Source organism: Apteryx mantelli, unplaced genomic scaffold, assembly GCF_036417845.1.
Source record: "Apteryx mantelli isolate bAptMan1 unplaced genomic scaffold, bAptMan1.hap1 HAP1_SCAFFOLD_40, whole genome shotgun sequence".
Classification (NCBI taxonomy): Eukaryota; Metazoa; Chordata; class Aves; order Apterygiformes; family Apterygidae; genus Apteryx; species Apteryx mantelli.
In genome coordinates this window covers 796,558-802,557 of record NW_027118755.1, presented here as the reverse complement: position 1 = coordinate 802,557, position 6,000 = coordinate 796,558, and positions in this window count along the sequence as shown.

The following is a 6,000-nucleotide window of genomic DNA, read 5'->3' as shown; positions in this document are numbered from 1 at the left end:
AAAAATGAAGACAATTTAAAAAAGAAAAAAATAAACAAGGATTCTTTTTTATTAGGTGCTCATTGAAACCTTCCTTTTTCAGCTACATTCCTGAAATCTCTCCAGTTAGCCACATGACGCTTGAAAACTTGAAGACAGTTATGGGAAGAAACACTGCTCCTCAGGGTACTTTTTGTGTTTAATGAGCCTCTGGTGCATTTGTGCAGACACTGAAAGGAGATTGAACCAATGTCTCAAGAAGTTAAAGGCAGAAGCAAACTCAAAGCGTTCTTAGAGCATTAATGGGTCCCACGGAGGGCCATTACCAACAAAGCTGTTAATGGGAACCACAAATCAAGGTGCCCTTCCCTGGGGGCTGGTTAGTGTAGAAAATCAGAGGCACCAGTTACAGTTAGTCAAAGGAATGTACAGGAGGCCTCAATTCCAAATAAGCTCTTGATGTGTTTTATCATGCAAAAACGGTCAAGCACAGATGTCCAGCCCTGCAGAAGGGTGATCCTTTCCCTCACACGTCGCTCAGGGCTCTTCCTGGGGTGGGTAGGAGGGGCGATGCCAAGTGTAGGACAATGGTACAACACCTCCCGGGCTCCCTGAGGGGTGAGCAGGCAAGGAGGCCCTGGTGCTGTTAGGAAACGGTGTGTTCTCGTAGGCCTCGCTGGCAGAGACAGCAGCCATAGGCAAGGTGACAAAGACCTCAGCTCTGTCAGGGACTTTCAGCCTTGCCACCAGTCTTGGCCATCCCCATCAGACATCCTCCACTGTCCCATGCCTGCTCCTCTTTGCCTGCAGACCTTAGCCACCTTCTCCCTCCCTACACACTCTGTTTCCCCACCTTGCTTTGACCTGTTTCACTCTCCCTAGTTCTACTGATGTCTCTCTGTCCTCACTGGGTGTTGCTTGAAAAGCAAAGCTATGGGCTCCTGTGATTTTGCTGATGCCTGAGTTGCCCAGCAAGCCACCTGGCTTCTTTCAAAGCCCTGCTAGAGCTCCTCACTCACCTAAGATATCCCACTCCCAAACGTGCTTGCGTCCTGTGCAGTGAATTGCACATCCTTGTTCTTGTGCTGGCCTAAAATCCCAGCTGCATTTCCCTTAAACATGACCATGGCATGCTCTCTGTGTTCTCCATCCTGCCTGCATCAGCCACACTCCTACACGCACACAGCTCTTTCCCTGCACTCCTACGTGTCCCGGTAATGTTCCTGCTCTGCCTGCCATAGAGGGACCTCACTCCAGGAGATTCACACATCCTCCAGAGAAGGGTCAGCTCTGTGGTCATGATTGAGCTCTGTCCACTCGTGCCCCAGCAGCATGCATTCCCCATCTCCCAGGGTAAGGCATGCACACAAAATGGAAATGTCTCTATCATCCCTGATATGGTGAGAGGCCTTCAGCCCTGCCATGCTCCCAGCACTCAGCTCCTCCCCCTCTGCCCACAGACATCACCTCCTTTAATTGTCTGGGCTCAAACATGTGTGTGAGGATTTACTGAGGTCCTTATCCACCATTGTCTTGCTCATTGCCTTCTCCTCAACCCTCTGTCCCATTGGCCAGCACTGCCTCTCAGCTGTGACCCATTGGCCCTTCAGAAGAAGCCTTGAGCTTCCTGGCATTTTCTGGTGCTTATTACAACTTTTCTGGCTCCCTCCAGAGATCTTAGGATGGGACAATATGCTGTTGGCTCTAATAGGGGCCTTTATGACCAGCTTTTAGGAAATGCTTGCATTTTTATGACTCCTGGGGGTGGAGGGGGGGAGCAGTGGTCACGGAAAAGCACCAAATATACCAAAGCAGGCACCCAGTGGCCTGCCAAGAAGAACCATCTGAGATATCCCCAGGCCTGTGGCTGCAGGGCAAGGCTTCTCTCCATAGAAGTGGATCCAGCCTCATCCACTCTCTAGAGAGGGAAATCAGCAGTGTCCATGCCATCTGAGGACTAAAGGGGTGAGTTCTGGTGAGACCACCCTTCACCTGGCCCATTTTAGATGCGTATTTTAGGATGGGGAACCATGCCTTGTATTGATCACGTTGATTACATTGACACTGCCCACACAGGATGTCCTCATGAAAGTGAGGTTAAACAGGAGAACTAAGCCCTGGCTCATCCTTTGGGCCTTTTTGAAGATGCATACAACTTCTGCTTTTCATCAGTCTCAGGATCCCCACAACCTTTCAAAGATGATACAGAGTGGCCTCCCCGTGACTTTGGCCTGCTCTCTCAGCATCCTTGGATGCAGCCCCTCAGGTCCCACGGACTCTTCAGGGCTGAGTTCACTCAGGTAACCCCTGACTTGATCCTCATCCGCTAATGGATGTTTTTTTTCCTTGAGTCCTGCCTCTAGGCACAAAGGCCTGGGAAGCTCTGCCAGCAAAGAGTGAGGCAAAGATGACATTCAGTAGCTCAGACCTGCCTGCATCTACTCTTACTAAATTCTCTGCTCCATTCAGAAGCGGGACCACTTTTTCCTTGTTTATTCTTCTACTGTTAATGAAGCAGTACCAGCTCATCTTGGTGCCTGTGATGTCCCTTGCAACTGCCAGCTCTAGGGGGGGATTGGCTTTCCTAATGCCATGCCCAGACATCATCCCTAAATTTCTTCCACTGTAACCTGTCCCTGCTTCCACCTCCTGTGTACTGCTTGTTTGCATTGGAGCTCAGTCTTGAGCTGCCTGTGTTGCCAAGCCGTCTCCTGAGATGAATGCTTGTTTTCCTGAGTATCAGGGTGGACCATTCCAGTGCCTGAAGGATGCTTTCCTCAAAGACCTGCCAGCTTGCCTGAGCTCCTTTGCTGGTCAGAGCTGCTTCCCACAGGATTCCCACAGGATTCCTGTGCCCTGAATAAGTCGAAGTCTGCCTGCCTGTTGTCCAGGGTCTGTACCCTGCTACTCTCCATCCTAAATTCCCCTCAGGATCTGAGACTGTACTGTTTTCACGGTGACTGCAGCCAAGGCTGTCGCTGAGTGTCACATCTGCAGCCAGTTCTTCTGAGTTTGCAAGTACAGATCCAGGTGACTCATAATGGCAGCTGGGCTAAGAAATTGTCCTGCTATGCTCCAGGGACCTCCTGGACTGTCTGCGCCCTGCTGTGTTGCCCTTCCAGTGAATGCCAAGGAGATTAAAGTCCCCCATAAGAACCAGGGTCACTGCTACGGAGACTTGCTCGGGCAGCTTAAAAAACACTTTGTCCACTTCTTCACCCTGTTGGAGTGGTTTGCAACCACTACCACAATGTCACCCTTACTGGCCTCTCCTCTGATCCTCACCCACAAGCGTTCACCCAGCCTGTCTTCCCTCTCATAGAGGAGCTCCACACATCTGAGCTGCTCCTTCACACAGAGGGCAATTCCCCTCCTCCTCTTTCCTGTCTGTCTTTCCTGAAGAGCTTCTGTCCACCCATTGAAGCACCCCAAGCTGTGTGAGTGGTCTTATCACAAATCAGTCATTCCCACAATGCCAGCACTTCTGTGACCATGCACAGAGCTGCAGCTACTCCTGCCTGTGCCCCAGGCTGAGTGCAGTGGTGTACATGTGGGCTGCAGAACCTCAGTTGTGGCACCAGGGCCGAGCACAGAATTGCCACGGTGAAACCTGTTGACGACAGCCAAGGACCCCATGTATGCTAAGGCCCCATTTCAGAGCAGAGACATACTGGACTTAATGGCAGATCACCATGCCATGATGAAATGAGGTTCCCACTAAGAGAGCAAACCCTGCAGTCCTCAAAGCCAGGCAGAAACAGGGCTTGGCTGTGCAACCATGCCAGGAGAGGAGTTTTCTGCCTGAGCTGTCTCAGTGGCACTGTGAGGCCTGTGATGGAAGTGAAGCCAATCTCCAGGAAGAGTAGGTCCTGCTGAGAACATCCCTGGGAGTGGACAGCCTGCGATCCAACTACAGTGTGATCATTGTTAGCATGTTCCCTGTTTCTGTCATCAGGTGGGTGAGTGAGGTTCAGGGAGAGGAGAACCATCAGGGTTTGAGAACATGGGCACACGAGTGGAGATGCTGGTGTGAAGCATCTCCCATTCCTGCAGCACCCTCAGACGTAGATGGGATGGACCTTGCCTCAGTACCATGGTGTTGGCATTCAGTTGCTGGCATACAGGCATCAAACCACTCTGAGATGTCCTGGGGTGTTTGTCCAATACCCATCCAAAAGGGCATGGCTTTCCTGTAGCTCCTGTGCTGTATTTTCCTGTGGTTGTGCTGGGCACCCCAGTCCCCTGACACAGCACTAGAGGCCGTTTTTATTCATTCAAATGAGAGCCCTGAGTTAGCTTAGGACTCTGCAATGCAGAGATGGGCACTCATCTTAGCTTTGTAGTAACCTGGGCTCAAGTTGGATGGAGCCTAGAGAGACACCTCACTCTCCTTATGGTGAGCTCCTCTGCTTGGTCAGCTGAGTAGGTCTGCAGGCTGCCAGGGACTGGTTGATTAAAGCATGCTCAGATGTCCTGAATGTACACCTCTGGTATCATTTCAGGTCACCAAGGATAGTTCTTCTCCAGCCTGCCCCAGGGCATAGCTGATGCTCCAGAAGGATGTGAGTCTTTCAGAATTGCTCCATAGGAGCTTGAAGACATTTGAGCATGTCTTGGATCACCTCCGGCACCTCAGATGTCACCAGCTGTTTGTGTGTGAGCAACTGACTCCTCCCCTCCATCTCCACGGATTAGAATAGGAGCTTAGTCAAGGAGCTCCCACACAGACACAAATTCTGTGAGCACCTGAATTGAGGGAAGAGGAATCCCACCTCCTCTGGGTCTGTGGCATGCACAGGAGGGAGATGAATTGCCCCAAAGCCTCTAACCAAAGAAGAGACACCTGCATTGACTCATCTGAATCACTGCCCTACATGGGAAGATGAACCCCTCCCTATCACTTTCCGCATGTTCTGCCTAATAACTGGGGAGGAGTAGGGATTTCCAGAGGGGGACAGTTTCATCTCTCTTAGACAACGATGCTGTGATAGGAGAAATCACACTGCTGGACTCCACTGCTCTCTCCACAGTTTAGAGAGAGAAGATAGGTGATTACTTTTATTTACTTCAAAGTACATTTCCCAGGAGGAAGCCTGCTTCCTCTCAGGAGCTGTCAGCCCTGGAGCCCCTAGGGACATTTCAAGGAAGCCCATGGGGCAGAGAAAGTCACTCCTTTGGTTGTGCCTCTGCTCCTGAGCTGGGCCAAGCTCTTGCGACTGAAAGAGCTCATGGCAACCTTGCAGGTGTCTAGGATGTGCCTAGAGCTGAAACCACAGGCATCGCTATTTAGAGTGCTCATAGATCAAAGGCAGAGTCCAGGTGTGCAAGAGCGGGCAGCTCACCAGTGCCTTCCCTTCTACTTCATAGTCTTCTTTCAGGACTGATTTCCAGTGAGGTATTCCCTACGTGGGGTTTGGGGAGGAGCTGTCAGAGATCTTCTCACTTCCCCTCAGTCCTGCTCTGCTCTTTTGTCAGCCCATGGGCACTGCCACAGTCCCTCCGCACTGGGTAAAGGTGAGTCTCCATGCGCCCTCCTCTGACCCCCGGTAGGAACAAGCAGTGCCTACCTCTGCTCACTCTAAAGTAGGTTCTCAGAGCAGGCCAGGGGAACAGAAGGAGAAGGTGCAATAGGCACAAGGGCACAAGTAGCAGCAAGGGAAATTTCAGCTGGGTATTAGGGAAAAAACTGTCACCATGAGAGTGGAGCAGCAGTGGTGCACGGGCCCGGAAACTTTCAGAACTTGTCTGGACACAGTGCTGACCAACATGATCTAACTGGGAAGTTAGCCATGCTCAGAGCAAGTGTGAGTATCAGTCTCCAGATGTCCCTCCTGACCCAGATCATCTGGGATGGGTAAGAGGTCCCAGGACATGGTAGCAGACTCCTGTGGTGCTGAGGCCTTTCTAGCAGTTTGTCACTAGTAGATGAGGAGCTCTCTGTCACTCTCTAGTCTCTGTGAGGTGGGACTCAGTCACATGCTGGTCCCCATACCACCCTCACGTAGTGCCTTTCCTGAGGAG